The sequence below is a fragment of the Hemicordylus capensis genome, chromosome 1 (assembly GCF_027244095.1).
Source record: "Hemicordylus capensis ecotype Gifberg chromosome 1, rHemCap1.1.pri, whole genome shotgun sequence".
NCBI classification, from domain to species: domain Eukaryota; kingdom Metazoa; phylum Chordata; class Lepidosauria; order Squamata; family Cordylidae; genus Hemicordylus; species Hemicordylus capensis.
The window spans coordinates 209,317,403-209,333,212 of NC_069657.1; the positions used below are offsets into that span (position 1 = coordinate 209,317,403).

Below are 15,810 nucleotides of genomic sequence, written 5' to 3' on the forward strand. Positions count from 1 at the left end.
CTCACAGACTTCTAAGTCCCCAAGAGTCATGGGGCTTGTGCAGCCATTTGTGCTGGCATGCCTGGAGCTCAGTGTGCTGTTCAGGGCTGGGCATATAAAGGGGGCCAAAAATGAGGTGGCGGATGCACTCTCCCGTTTCCAGTTTCACAGGTTCCAGGAATTGGCGCCAGGGGCAGATTCAGAGCCCACCCCTCTGCCGGAGGACATTTGGAGCCTTGGGAGGCTGAGGTGAATGCTGCTGTAATGGCCTCTTTGGCCCCATCAACACGGGCAGTGTGTTCCACTGGGCATTGTTGCAGTTTCAGCACTTCGCATGTGCAGAGGGTAGGGGGGCAAGCCCCCCTTTTGAGGTCAGTCTTGTGTTGCATTTCCTAGTCCATCTGAGGGCACAGGGGCTTGCCAGCAGAATGCTCAGTCAGTGAATAGCAGCGATAGCTTTCTTTGCCAAGGCTGTGGACCTCCCGGACTCATGTGGGGATTTCAGGGTGTGGCAGGCACTGAAGTGGTGGGCTAGAGCTAACGGGGGCAGACCAGACCAGAGTCTCCCCCTGGATCTGACGTCCCTGGAGTGCATCCTGGGGGCAGCAGGGGTGATATGCACTGGGGCTTCTGAGGGAACCATGTTTCGGGCAGCATGCCTGACAATGTTCTTTGGGACATTCAGGGTGAGTGAGCTGTTGCCAAGATCTGCGTTCCATCCTGGTGACAGGGAGCTGGCCATGGCGGACATGAAAGTCACCAAAAAGAGGATTTCAATTCGATTGCATTTCTCCAAGAAAGATCAGCAGGGATAGGGGCCCCTCATTCAGCTGGCTGAGGGCAGGGTTGTGGGCGGTGGGGGGGGCGGCTCTGCCTGGTTGCAGCACTGTAAGGCTACCTGGCAGTATGGGCAGGTGTGTCTGGGGGTCCCCCCTGCTATTAGTTCATGACAGCGGCTTGCCCCTTATGTAGTACCAGTTCACAACCCTTTTCCGCAGGACTCTGCAGGAGGCTGGACTGCTCTCTAAGGACTTTAGTGCCCATTCATTCCACATTGGGGTAGCATCCATCCATGGCGGTGGTTACTGGGGCTCCCCCAGAGCAGGTCCAGATTGGCCATTGTCTCTCATTGGCCTATAAGGTGTTCTTGAGGGAAGGGCTGTTTCTGGGTGGAGGCACCAGTGGTCCCCCTTATTTTTTCCATCTCTGTGCGAAATGGGTTTTGTTCTGGGTGGCAGTATCAAGGCACTGTGTGCGCACATACATCCAGAGTGGGGCCTTCCTGATTCAACCTGAGTGGGATCTAAAATTAACTGAGCAAACATCAGAAAACTTGTGAGCCTGCACATGTCCGCACGCCTTAGAGGCAGCCATGGGAGACGCCCAGGATGGCAGGGTGTGATTCACTTTCTTTCAGAAGTGGCACCAGAGGCACAGGCAGCCTCTGTGTGGATCATGGGACACAGCGTTCTGTATTGGGCAGCTATGAATTTGCTGGATCAGAGCTTGGACCTGGGGCACAAAGTAAAGATACACTGGGAAGGCAGGCGAGGCTTCAGGTGGGATGGGCTTATGCCTCTTCTGATGGCATTGGGGGCAGGGGTGTATGCCCTGATCTCCTGGTGGTAAACATGGGGGAGAATGACCTTGTCTGCGCAACTGGCTTGGGTGTTGTTTCCTACCGTTCATAGGACTTGCTGGAGATGGGGAGGCTGTTTCTGGCCACTGCCATATGTGTCAATGAATTCCCCCGAGGCTTCACTGGGTGGGGACCAGGGACCCTTGGGCCATGGAGTGCTCCAGGAGAAAAGCCAGCAAGGAAATGCAAAGGACCCTGGCATGGCATGAGGGGTTCTTTACCCCACAGAAAGGTTTTACCAAGGACCGACTGGATTTCTTTAGGGGGGATGGTGTGCACCTTTCACCCATGGGCGGGGGGGGGGGGCAAGCTCTACATCACCAACCTGTGGGTAGGTATCTGGGAGGCCCTGGTGGCTCAGCTTCCAGCTGGTAGGATGGGGAGAAGGGTGCTCTCCCTGCCCCACCCAGGCTGTGGCAGGTTAGCTGGATGGCGGGTAGGCTCAAAAGGGGTGCCTCAAATAGCCAGTGTGGTGTAGTGGTTAGAGTGCTGGACTAGGACTGGGGAGACCCGAGTTCAAATCCCCATTCAGCCATGAGACTTGCTGGCTGACTCTGGGCCAGTCACATCTCTCTCACCTTAACCTACTTCACAAGGTTGTTGTGGGGAGAAACCTAAGTATGTAGTACACTGCTCTGGGCTCCTGGGAAGAAGAGAGGGATATAAAATGTAAAATAAAATAAAATACTACTACTACTAATAGTCCGTTAGGGTAGTGGGCTAAAGGGACCAGGCTGCTATTCTGGATGCAGAAGCTTCAGTCAATCCGCAGCTGGAGGCAGGATTGACCATGGCCCTTACCCATGCCAGTCTAATTGGCCCAGTCCCAAGAAGGGCTGAGGTCTGCCTGTGGCTGACCCAGCTTTGTAGCTGGCAGGTCAGACCAGAGAGGATAGAAGTGCCCTGACCGCAGCTACCTGCAGGAAGCCCGTTTTCAAATGCTGCTCATTTTAATAAAGTTGAGGCCGGGCGCCTGCCTTGCGCCTCATTCCCATTACTTCTGTGCGTCGCCTCTTCCTTCAAATCAGCACAAGCAAATGTGCTCAGCCTGGCAATGAAAGAGGCTGCAGCCTGCCCGCCTCTCCCTTGGAGCCAGCCAGCGTTAGGCAGAGGGAGCCCGGGAGCGAGCAGGCGAGTGTCAAGCCGGCCTGCTTAAGCTTCCAGCAGATGAAGGGTGGGGGGAGCGAGGCGGGGAAGCAAGCCAGGGTTGTGACGTCAGAAAACTTTGTCTCAGTGGCTGAGACTAGCGGTTGAAGCCAAGGAGGCTGCTGCGAGCGGCGCTTTCCTCTCGCGCGCTGCGTGTGCCTCCTACAACTACGACCCGCGGGGCGGCTAAGGCGGCGCCGCTCCCAGCGCATTGCAAGGTAATAATCACAGCCCTGCGCTTGGCGCGCGCGCGCCCCCCCTCACGCGCTTTGTTCCTCGCATTCTTTCTTTCCCCCCTTTTTCTTCGTTCTGCCCGCTTGCTCAGCCTAGAAAGCGAAGCGCGCGCGCTGACTAGGGAGGGACCCGGAGAACTCGCTGGGACTCTGTGGAGTTTGATGAAGGGGGAGAACTGGAAGACTTGGCAGCTTCTCTGGAATTCCTTTATAAAACTGACAGCAGGCGGAGGCGGAGGCGGCACGGCAAGAGCTCCGGCAGGGTTTGTCCTCTTACTTTGTTTTCTTCAAGGAAGGAAGGAAGGAAGGAGCGGGCGTGGGGGGGAGAAACTACCCTGGCTTGGCTTTGTGGCGGCAAGGCGAAAAAGCGCCCGCGGCCAGCCTGTTGAACGCCGACTGGCCTCTCAGGGATGCTGTGTGTGGCATGGGAGGAGGAAAGCCTGCAGGGATGTTTTCAGGCGAGCCCCGCCGCTCCCTCCTTAGGCAGCAGCCCTTTCCCCAAAACTTTTGGGCAGGGCGGAATGGGGAATCGGAGGCAGCCCGGGGAAGTCTGCGCAGAGGCCCAATACAAGCGTTTGGGCTTCCCTTCCCCTCGCCTGGGTCTCTCTGCAGCGGAGTCCAGCGTGGCTGTGAAACTTCCAGCTCCCTTGTTTGTTGAGTTGGTTTTGCAGCAGCTCGTCTGTCGCAGGGGGGAAAAAAACCTCGAGGGGCATCCTATTGCCGCTGTGGTCGTGCTGGGCTAGGAAAAGTTCCGTGCTGCTTTGCTTGCTTCCAGAGAGAGAGACGCGGAAAACTGTGTTTGAGAGCTGGGACCGCTTCGCCGCGTTTATTGCTTTAATCGCCCTGTTCGTTTGCTGGGTTTCTGTCGATTTTAAATACCGATTCACAATGCAGACATACTGAAGGTTGCGATCCTATAAACGCCCCATTTGAGGGTCTTGATTCCACGTAAACGCGCGTAGTAGGATCCGGCTGCAAACGAGTGCGCTTCTGTAACAGCCGATTTTGTCCCATCACTAACTTTTGTGCCAGGTTTCTGGTTTAAGTCTGTGGGGATCTTGTGATCTGGCTACACTTTATTTTGATGTCTACTTTCTGCCTGGTTGTAGAATCCCCAGCAGCTTTTAATGTTGGTTTGCTTTTAGGGAGGTTTGGGGACGGTAGTAATTATCTAAGATAGTAATCAGCAGCATTCTAAGTAAATAAATGTGTGTTAAGCTGCAGTCTGGTACTTTGCAAGCCAGTGCCAGTCGGGTGGATTTTTCCACCCAAGAGAACCTGCTCAGGCTTTGGTGAGAACAGAAAGACAGCTAGCTGACTTTTGAATAACATGCAGTGCTTAATAGGGGATGAGGCAGGAAGATGCTTCAAAATACAGGAAACCGTTTTCCTTTTCGGTACAATTTGCTTTGTGATGCCCCTTCTAAACAGTTGGTCCTCTTGGCGATTTAATATGTGAAACTTCTCAGCATAACTGCTGCTGCCTGGCAAAACACTGCTGTAGCTCACTTCTCTCTCAATAGGCCCTTTGATGGGGTGGTGAGAATGGCCAATAATGCTATGTGGACTAGAATATATTTCCTCACCTGAAATTGCCTTTAAGAGGAAGATATGATGGGGCATGTGTGTGCCTTCTCAAATACCTGCATTTTTATAACAAGGTTATAATTAAACTGATACTATATTTAACAAGTTTTCTTAATGAAACATCCTCTGCCTCAAACCAAAGCTACTGACCAAACAAAAATCTGAACAAATTTGAACCGGAATATGAAGTGAAAAAGTTTCCAGAATTTTCAGGACAGGAAAGAGTGTGCAAAATGATTCTGGAATCTAAAAAACACAACAGAGATTTGTTTTTGTGGTTCCACAAAGATGATCTGCTGGCTCAGCCAAAGTGCTTCAGAACAAAACTGACACCACTACTAGGACTCATGGTCACAGTAGTTTTGCAAAGACAACCTTCTGTGCACAGACAAAAGCACCCATGTGACTTAATTTCATAAGACATAGGGCATGTGGGGGCGGGGCAGCAACATCAGTTTCTCATTAAACAATAGCTGCAGTAACAAACCTGAACTCTGGTTCTAGAACTGTACCCCAAATAAGTGAGATGAAGAGGTGGGGTGGTGGTGGTTGGAGGAAATCTTCAAACACTGAGGAATTAAGCTTCTGTGATATTTCTTTAACTCCATCCATGACAAATGTTGCCTAATATTGCTTAATCTAGAGCTGCTACTACTAAATGAATAAAAGGCAATTTAAACCTAATTTTCATGCAAGAAATGAAAGTCGGAAAGGACAAGAAAGGTTAATTATGGTCCGGAATGTTTTGACACTCATTTCCTTCTTTTGACTGTTAAAGCTGGAAAATTATGCTAACATTTACTGCTATATTTATAATGATTTATTTGTTGTCATCATTTTGCTCATCTTATTACTGCAAAATTAGTTTGGAGATTTTGTCTCAGTGACTTTTGTCTCAGTGACTTTGAGGGAAAACTGACAGCAGGGACTGGGTATCATCTGGTTCAGGCCAAATCCTCCCTAAGGAATGAAGGTGCAAATGTTCCAGACCATAGGGTAGAATTTGAAACGGAGTGTACAACAACAGGACAAGGTAGTATAACATTAAGAAAGGGATGTGATGTATAGGTTTTTATATGCAGATGCTAGAAACCTCTGGGCAAAGATTGGGGAACTGGAATATTTGGTTGCAAATAAGAAACAGACCTAATGGGCATAGCAGAAACCTGGTGGAATGAAGAGAACCACTGGATTATGTTTATTCTTGTTCATAAACTATCCAATAAATTGGTAAATGTAGGAGGACCAGTTTCCTCCACATAATCATTGTAGGTGATGATACCAGACCCCAAAAGCAGTTTTGTAACCAGTGCTTTTTAACTGTTGATTCATAATCATGAGTTGGTGTAGGCTCCTGGGTGGTCACGTTTTCAGAAAACACCAAACTATTTAGGGAGGTGAAAAACCAAAGTAGATTGTGAAGAGCTCTCCGAACTCAATAGATGGGCAACAAAATGGCAAATATAGGTCAGTGTAAACAAGTGTAGAGTCACCTTAAATGGCATAGTGGGGAAATTCTTGACTAACAAGCAGAAGGTTGCTGGTTCGAAACCCCTCTGGTATGTTTCCCAGACTATGGGAAACACCTGTATCGGGCAGCAGTGATATAATACAGGAAGATGCTGAAAGGCATCATCTCATACTGTGCGGGAGGTGGCAATTGTAAACCTCTCCTGTATTCTACCAAAGAAAACCACACTAATATTGCTTGAGGTTTCTAAAATGGTGTAAGAAACTGGAAAGAGAAGTTCTTCACTCTCTCTTACAACACTAGAATCAGGTGTCATTTTATGAAATGGATTGGCAGGATATTTAGTACTTCCTCACACAGTGCACAGCGGGAAATGACTTGACTAGCAAGCCAGAGGTTGCCGGTTTGAATCCCTGCTGGTATGTTTCCCAGACTATGGGAAACACCTATATTGGGCAGCAGTGATATAGGAAGATGCTGAAAGGCATCATTTCATACTGCACGGGAGGAGGCGATGGTAAACCCCTCATGTATTCTACCAAAGGCAACCACAGCGCTCTGTAGTCTCCAGGAGTCAACTCCGACTCGACGGCACACTTTACACACAGTGCATGTTTAGCTAGTGGAATTTACTGCTACAGCATATAGTGATGGTCAGTAGCACAGTTGGCTTTAAAGGGGATTAGACAAATTAATGGAGGACAAATCTCTCAATGGCCATGAGTCAAGTGCTATCTCCAGGTGTATTCCAGTTACCAGGGAGCAAAAGCAGGTGAGGGTTATGCCTTCATTTCTTATTCAGCTGGCAACTGTGGGGCACATCCTAATGAAGTTATTGGATCATATCTGCTTTATTTTCTGAGGCCACTGCATCCTTGTTGGCATCTCTCCATAGACATTGTCTCAGTTATATGTATGAAGCATTCTTCTCTATTTAATTGTATCTATGTAGCGGCTTGGGGATGGAGTTACAGTATTTGTTTGTCTGCTCTTCACTTGCTGTCCTGAATTCAAATTGAGAGGTTCTCCCTCTCTCTGCATAAGATACTATTAGTCTGTTTATTGGTTTCTTAGCCTTTGTTTAGTTAGTAATAAATATCTAACTTTTTTTCTCAATTAAAGCTGGCCTCCTGTTCAATTTCTTATAGAGTAATTATAATTGTAATTACTTTGCAACAGTCCTGCAACAATTGTTGCAGAGTAATTATAAGTAATTACTCTGCAACAATCCTGGCTTATTCACTCATCTCTATTAACCTGTAATATCTAGGATGTGACCAGGCTCTTCCTGTTCCTCTCTCTGGGACTGATCAGTGATGGAAGCCCATACACACTGCATATGGCACTCTCCATAAGTGAAGGATTGGATTGCGCTATGTGTTAATTGCTTTAAGCTTTGTCCCTGTGTTACATTTTACTTAAAAACAATTATAGTAAGACTGCACAGCAGGATCAAGCATATTGCTGATATTATATTATATTATATTATATTATATTATATTATATTATATTATATTATATTATATTTTATATTATTGTTCTTCTCGAAAGGGCGGTATAAAAGTCAAATAAATAAATAAATGTGTTTAACCCATCCTTCCTTCAAGGTACTCAAATGGTGTATATAGTAAACTTTATTTTCACAACAACCTATGCACAACTTGTGAGGTTGGTTAGGTGGAGATGTTTTAAATTAAATAGTTACAAAGTTCCACTTACTGATTAACATCCAGGCTAATGCTGTGAACATAAGAACAGGCCTGCTGGGTCAGGCCCAAGGCCTAACTAGTCCAGCATCCTGTTTCACACAGTGGCCCACCAGATGTCTCTGGGAAGCCCACAGGCAAGAGCTGAGGGCATGCCCTCTATCCTGATATTGCTTCCCTGCAACTGGTTGCAAAGATCCTTTTGGAGCTCCTCGCAATCAGTTTTGGATTTCATTAGCCCAAATAGTTTGGTGTCATCTGCAAATTTGGCCACATCGCTACTTACTCCTGCTTCTAGATCATTTATGAATAAATTAAAAAGCACTGGTCCCAGTACAGACCCCTGGGGGACCCCACTTCTTACTTCCCTCCATGTAGAAAACTGTCAGTTTATACCTACCCTCTGTTTCCTGTCCTTCAACCAGTTACCAATCCATGTATCAACCTCTCCCCTTATCCCATGACTGCTAAGTTTTTTTCAAGAGTCTTTGATGAGGAACTTTGTCAAAAGTTATTTGAAAGTATACTATGTCAACTGGATCACCTTTATCCACATGCCTGTTGACACTCTCAAAGAACTGCTAAAGGTTGGTGAGGCAAGATTTACCTTTGCAAAAGCCATGCTGGTTCTCCTTCAGCAGAGCCTGTTCTTCTATATGCTTAACAATTTTATCCTTGAGAATCCTTTCCATCAATTTGCCCAGAACAGATGTTAAGCTAACCGGCCTTTAATTTCCCATATCTGCCCTGGATCCCTTTTTAAAAATTGGTGTTACATTGGCTATTTTCCAGCCCTCTGGTACAGAGCCTGATTGTAGGGATAAGTTACATATTTTTGTAAGGAAGTCGGCAAATTCTCTTTTGAGTTCTTTAAGGACCCTTGGATGGATGCCATCTGGCCCTGGTGATTTCTTAATTTTTAATTTTTCCAGACAGTTTAGAACATTGTGTCTCATCACCTCTGTCTGACTCAGTTCTTTAGCCTCTGTCCCTGAGAAGCTCTGTTCAGGCACAGGTATACGTTTGATATCCTCTGCTGTGAAAAGAGATGCAAAGAACTCATTTAGCTTCTCTGCAATCTCCATATTCTCATTAATAATCTCTTTCACTCCCTCATAATATAATGGCCCAACTGCCTCCCTGACAGGTTTCCTGCTTCTGATGTATTTAAATAAGTTTTTGTTATTCCCCTTGATGCTTTTAGCATCCTTGCATTTCTTTTGCCAGGGTTTGTGTTCCTTTCTGTTCTCTTCATTTGGAAGGCCTTCCAGTTTCTGAAGGAATGCTTCTTCAGAAATTGCTGACTCAACAGTGTGTTCTGTCATTTGGGGGGGGGTGATCCTCCTCTTCAGCCATCCATGTCTTCCAAAAACATGTCCCTGGGCAAACATAGAGTTATTACAATAAGGAGAACCCTGCTGGATTAGACCAGAGTCCCATATAGTCCTGGATCCTGTTGTCACATTGGCCAATTAAATGTCTTTGGGAAACCCACAAATAAATTGTAGTAAATGTCAGGTCTACTATAGTCCTTTTATGTTGTACAAGTGTACAGATACCTGTACATTTACACATGCTTTTGTGTGATGACTATACCTAAAAGTGAACCTGGGTACAGACCCCTTAAGTGCATGGTACAGATAAGAAGTTGACTGCTGTTCCTATGTTCAGTGCAACATATGAATAACTGTAGCTGTGCACAGATCCATACCTGTGTACATAAGAACATCACTTCTGGATCAAGCACAAGGCCCATCTAGTCCAGCATTCTGTTTCACACAGTAGCCCACCAGATGCTTCTGGAGAGCCCATAGGCAAGAGCTATGTGCATGCCCTCTCTCCTGCTAGGTATGTGCATGCCCTCTCACCAGACTAGTGGTGGCTGTGGTGGCATTGATAGACCTGTCCACCAGGAATCTGTCTAAGCCCCTTTTAAAGCCATCCAATATCATCGCATGGCAAAGAATTTCATAGATTAATTATGTGCTGTGTGAAAAAGTACTTCCTCTTGTCAGTCCTAAATATCCCACCCTTCAGTTTCATGGGGTGACCCCTAGTTCTAGTGTTGGGAGTGAGGGAGAAAAATTTCTCTCTGTCCACCCTCTCCACTCCATGTTTAATTTTATATAACTTGATCATGTCTCCCCTTAGTTGTCTCTTTTCCAAGGTAAAGAGCCCCAGATACTGTAGCCTAGGCTCATAAGAAAGGTGCTCCAGGCTCCTGACCATGTTGGTTGCCCTCTTCTGCACCTTTTCCAGTTTTACAATATCCTTCTTAAGATGCGGTGACCAAAGCTGTACGTAGTACTCCAAATGTGGCCATACCATAGATTTGTATAAGGGCATTATAATATTAGCAATTTTATTTTCAATCCCCTTCCTAATGATTCCTAGAAAAAGGAATTAGCCTTTTTCATAGCTGCCGCACACTGTGATGACACTTTCAATGAGCTGTCCACCATAACCCCAAGATCTCTTTCCTGGTCAGTCACCGACAGCTCAGATCCCACCAGCGTATATGTGAAGCTGGTGGCTTTTGCCCCAATGTGCATCACTTCACACTTGCTTACATAGAACCTCATTTGCTATTTTGTTGCCCACTCCCAATTTGGAGAGATCTTTTTGGAGTTCCTCACAATCTGTTGTGGATTTCACTACCCTAAATAGTTTATTGTCATCTGCAAATTTGGCCACTTCGTTGGTCACCCCAACTTCTAGATCAATTATGAACACGTTAAAAAGCACTGGTTCCAGTACTGATCCCTGAGGGACCCCACTTCCTACCTACCTCCATTGTGAAAACTGTCCATTTATTCCTACTCTCTGTTTCCTGTCCTTCAACCAGTTACCAATCCACACATGAACCTGTCCCCTTATCCCATGACTGCTAACTTTACTCAAGAGCTTTTGGTGGGGAACTTTATCAAAAGCTTTTTGGAAGTCCAAGTATACTATGTCAACTGGATTACCTTGATCCACATGCCTGTGGACACTCTCAAAGAACTCCAAAAGGTTAGTGAGGCAATACTTTCCCTTTCAGAAGCCAATTCGGCAGTTTACACTGTACCCTTGTATGAATGTTGAACATAATGTGTGAATTGGGGTTATATTATTTATTAGCTTTTTTATTTTCAAAAATGGCTCAGGGCGTTTTACACAGAGAAGTAATAAATAAATAAGATGGATCCCTGTCCTCAAAGGGTTCACAATCTAAAAAGAAAAAGAAACACTAGCAACAGTCACTGGAGGTCCTGTGCTGGGGGTGGATAGGGCCAGTTACTCTCCCCCTGCTAAATAAAGAGAATCACCACATTAAAAGGTGCCTCTTTGCCAAGTTAGCGGGGGAATATTACTAGATATTCCCGATTATTAGAAAAATGGGAAAGGGAGGCAGTTCTACATCTCTATCAGAAGGGGCTACCTGAAGGTATACATGAAGATAGTGAAATTGCTCTCATATTAGAAAATTTGAAATGTGAGATGTACATGGTGTGAAACACTCTCATTGTTAGAAAATAAAGAGCAAAGGGAGCAGGCAAAACTACATCAGATGTAACGTTTGCCTGCAGGAGTTCTGTTTCCCCTTCACTCACTGGAATCAACCTATCTAGCAGGGGAGGAGTGGATTTCTAATTGTGGACAGGATTGTGTCTCTATGCTCATAGAAGAGGCCTCTACAAATTTTCTTTGGCTCTAAGAGCCAGCCCCAAAATTTAGAAGTCAGATTGCCCTTTGCTTGGTTGTGGGGGGACTCACTGCTTGTCCCTAACAATGCCCTTCATTACATGAGGGAGCAGACTCCTTGCTTGGCCATGAGGGCTGGGTAAATGCCCTGCCTTGCTTGCTCACTCCTTCTACTCATTGTGTGTCCATATGACTCAGGTGTGATGGGAGGAGGAGTGAGCAACTTGCCCCTGGCTGGCTTGCTCACTCCCCCACCTAATAGTGTCCATCCATGACCTGGCTCAGGTGCGACACTTAAATTTCCAAGCACCATGGGAAGCTGGCATCCAGTAATTGCTAAGCCCTGTTGTAGAGTAGAAGTTAAATTTTCTAGTAAAATTATTCAAGTTGTGGAGATAATGGATAGAGATGAACTTAGTGAGCTTATTTGCATTGTTTGCCTCATTATTACCTAAGAGGAGTTTAGGGTTGCTGCTACTTGCCAACCCCACTTAGTTATGTGGGGTGGAACATCCAAACTATACCTAATCACATGATTGATCTATGAATAACTACAGTGGTCCCTCGACTTATGAACTACTCGACATCCGAAATTTTCGACTTACGAATGGAAAAAAGTGCCGCACGCTTACGAATTTTTCGACATCAGAACGGCACTGGGGTGGGGGGTTCCACTTAAAAAGGGGGGGCTTTACTCACCCCTTCCATGAAAGTAAGGCACTGTACTGTACTGTATTCCTTGTAGTAATCAGGCGGCAGGGTGCCGCCCGCTTCAATCTCCCTCTGCGCGGGCTCCCGCTTCTCGTAGCCATAATCGGGGCGGCAGGATCGCTCCCAGTCCCTGCCGCCCCCTTCAAGCTCAGTCCCCCTCGGCTGGCGGCCGCCCCCTGAAGCTCCCCAGAGGTCCCCCGCCGCCCCCTTGTTTCCAAATCTAGCCCCATTTAAGAGGACGGCAGGAGAACTCCCTGCCGTCCCCTTCCCCCTTGCCGGCTGGGCTGCAACTGGCTTCTAGGAAGCCTTTTTTTTTAATTTAAATTGGATTTTTTTGATTTTTATCCACCCTGCTAGTGATTTAAATCATGATTTAAATCGTGATTTAAATCAAATCCACCCTGATTCCCTGTTACCCATTATTTTCTACTTGATGTTTGTTTGGGAGGTAGAGATTTTACTTTGTCATGTAATGTGAGTACACTGACATTTTTAAGAATATGTGTGTGGGTACGTTTCTGTATATGATTTCTAGGTATTGTAAGGCAGATACTCATCGATAGGCAGCAGGATTCCTAATGCTAGTCTCCTGTGATTCAATGTAAGGGTTCGGTTTGAATGAGAGAGCCCTCACTTAGAAGAACAGATCAGCAACTTTCTCTTTTGAATCTTGCATCTCTCTGTGTGTGTATTTTGTTTGTAACATAATAAATATTAGATGCTCTCTTTTTTGCCATCAGTCATTCTCAATATATTCTGTTATTCACATTATTATGGTTTGCCTAACTATATAATTCAAAAAATATCAGCAGCATTGGTGGATAAGAGTACTTCCTGCTTGATCTTCATTTAAATTAGCCTGAAGCTGTAAAAGCGTTCTCATGGTAATGATGATTATGCAGAATTCCCTATTGAAGGTGGGGAATATGCTATGCTTTTAGGAAGAACAAATAGCTCTTCTCTACCTTTATCTATGTGATTGTACCTGGGCTTGAGAAATCCCATGGCACCTAGAAATTTAACTATGGTACCTGGATGACTCAATGATACATTTTACTTTACTTACCTGGACAAGAATATTCAGAGGTAGAGTTATTTAGTAAAATCTTTATTTCTCCCAGGCAGCCCTGTTTCTGTTCTAAATATGTTACTTGTAAAAAGGATAAAGAGAAGCCCATTTACCCCCTCTCCCCAAATTGTCTGTCACTAAGTACAGTAATTTTGTCAAGTGTCCATTGTTTGGCTCCTAAATTTTTGGGCTGGTTCCTAGGTACAAATAAAATTTGTCAGAGCCTGCCATATACTAGAAATATCATTGTCATTGAACCCTTTTAAAGGTTCAGTTCCTGAAATTTTAGAGCTATTACCTCAGGCCTGCTCAGCTTCGGCCCTCCTGCAGATGTTGGCCTACAACTCCCATAATCCCTGGCTATTGGCCACTTTGGCTGGGGATTATGGGAGTTATAGTTCAAAAACAGCTGGGGGGCCTAAGTTGAGCAGGCCTGTATTACCTCTATCCATGGAATAGAGGACATCTTGAGGTCTCCATGATTTAGGAGTGAATATTCCTAATATGCCTGGACAGCTAAAATGTTGTGTTCTCTGTATATTTGTTGTGGTGTAAATGCTAGCAACAGAGTAATATTAACAATTTGAACATTTTGAAAGTGTTCGAAGAACTCACTCTATCTCATTGATCTTTACAACAACCAAGTAAAATAGTATTTATTATACTCCCAATGAGGTAGAGCTGAGGTGGATAGTGACTTGCCTTATAGGTGTGCTGATACCAGAATCAAGGGCTTCTGGTTCACAGCTCATGCTCTGTAGAGGAATAAACACTGTATTATGCCAATAATACCAGAATTCATTGTCATTGACTGATAATGTAACTCCTGTCTATCACCATCATGGCTGTGAATATTAAGTCTAAGTTTCAGAAAAGAGCTTTATCACAGCTGCCAATGCAAGAACTAGAGACCATGGACTCAAATATAAACAAAGCATATGTCAGTTGTGATTCTGAGACTACAATTCCTTATTGTCAGCACAGTTGGGCAATTGAACAGAAGTGTGCATTCATTTTCACAATAAATAAAAACCAAATTGATGGGGCCTCATTCAATTTGATTCCCATTCGTTCCAAAAAGAATGTGACATTGAACACATTGGTACACAACAGGTGTGTTTTTGGAGCCCCATTTCTCAAATTCTTATTTTTATTTTCTCTGTCACCTGTGTCAGTGGCAGGAGCTGCAATCCCAGGGCAGTATGGGTATTCAGTATGCAGTAAACACAGCAACTGAATCCTGGAGCAGTATGAATATTCAAGATGATGCCTACCAGGAATTGACAGTGCATTCCAGATCCTGCCACTATTGGGATAGTGAGGACAACAATAGAAGTAGGACTTTTAAAATGAAAAAAAAAATAGCAACATGAATGAATGGTGATTTAGAAGAAATCAGGCACACTGTACAGGGTGCAAATGCCTGTAATGAAGCAGAACAGAGCCCCGCCCCCCAATGAATGGAACTCTCAACCTGTTATTTTCTTTGTTTTACATACACAACCCTATTGAATAGAGGATCCTCAACGTTGGGCCCCCAGATGTTAGTGGACTTCAACTCCCATAATCTCAAGCCCCAGTGGCCTTTGGCTGGGGATTATGGGAGTTGAAGTCCAATAACATCTGGGGGCCCAAAGTTGAGGATCCCTGGAATAGGGGACCTGTAGCAACATCTTCTTTAGAGATTTTTAGAAAGCATTAGAAGTCAGAGAAGTATAGCTTCTAATGTTAGAAGTTGGATTTATGTCTAGAAAACTCCAACAGGGCAAGAGTACAGATTACAGCTCCCTTGAGGTACCTTCTAGTTCTAGTTTTGCACTCTTTATCACTCCCATATAATTCCTTCACTCCTCTCTCCTGTTCTCTGAATGCCAAAACCCTTGGCTTGTTTTTTACTTCTTGCAGCTGATGAGAGGGGGAAAATGGTCCGCTCTCCCAGCTATTCGCTGTCTGCAGTACATTTGTGTAGGAGGTAGTAGCGGTTGACCATCACTTGGGGTGGACAAAGTATTGATATGTTGCTCAGTATAATGATGCCTCAAGGAGGATGACTTAGAAGTTGGCCTGCTCAACTTTGTAGGCCTAGATCTGCAATAGGGCCGAAGTTGAGCAGCCCTGAGTGTGTGTATTTTGTTTTTGTTCTAAAATGTTTCATTCACACATCCTCTTGCAGCATTTTCACAATGGTTGCAAATCCAGCTGCCTTTGCATACATATAAGGTGTTTCTACAGCTGTGTTTGGGAGGAAGGTGTCTTTATTCCCCAAAACATATTCAAAAGGTCAGGGCTCCTGTGAATCACCATCCCTCCCTCAGCCTGGAGAATTGAAATTTATCACCCTAGTGTGCAGTGATATTAAGTGAGGCTTTCTTGTTGTCATCACCAGTCAGAGGCGTATCTATGGAGAATAGTGCCTAGGGCAAGCACTGAAATTGCGCCCCCTGTACAAACATCTGACACCCATCTTTCAGATAACTTTGCCATATTAGCTGAAAAATACAAGTCAAGCTCATTAATCTTTTAATATTTCAAAAACTATTTAGCAGTGGACGTAGCCAGACCAAAAAATGCTGGAAAACTACAAA

General features: G+C 45.2%; 1 protein-coding gene across 10 annotated transcripts in view; it reads left to right on the plus strand.

The window, feature by feature from the left end:
* Positions 1 to 2,806: 2,806 nt before the first annotated feature.
* Positions 2,807 to 15,810, plus strand: part of GULP1 (GULP PTB domain containing engulfment adaptor 1) — a 307,242-nt gene continuing 294,238 nt past the window's right edge. For 6 of the 10 annotated variants that reach the window (XM_053284241.1, XM_053284237.1, XM_053284244.1 and 3 more), the window contains exon 1: positions 2,807 to 2,982. The gene's annotated coding sequence lies outside the window, so the exon portion shown is untranslated. Of the gene's footprint in view, positions 2,983 to 3,085; positions 3,261 to 15,810 lie in introns of those variants that run through there. The other 4 variants (XM_053284245.1, XM_053284249.1, XM_053284246.1 and 1 more) reach the window with 4 other exon arrangements.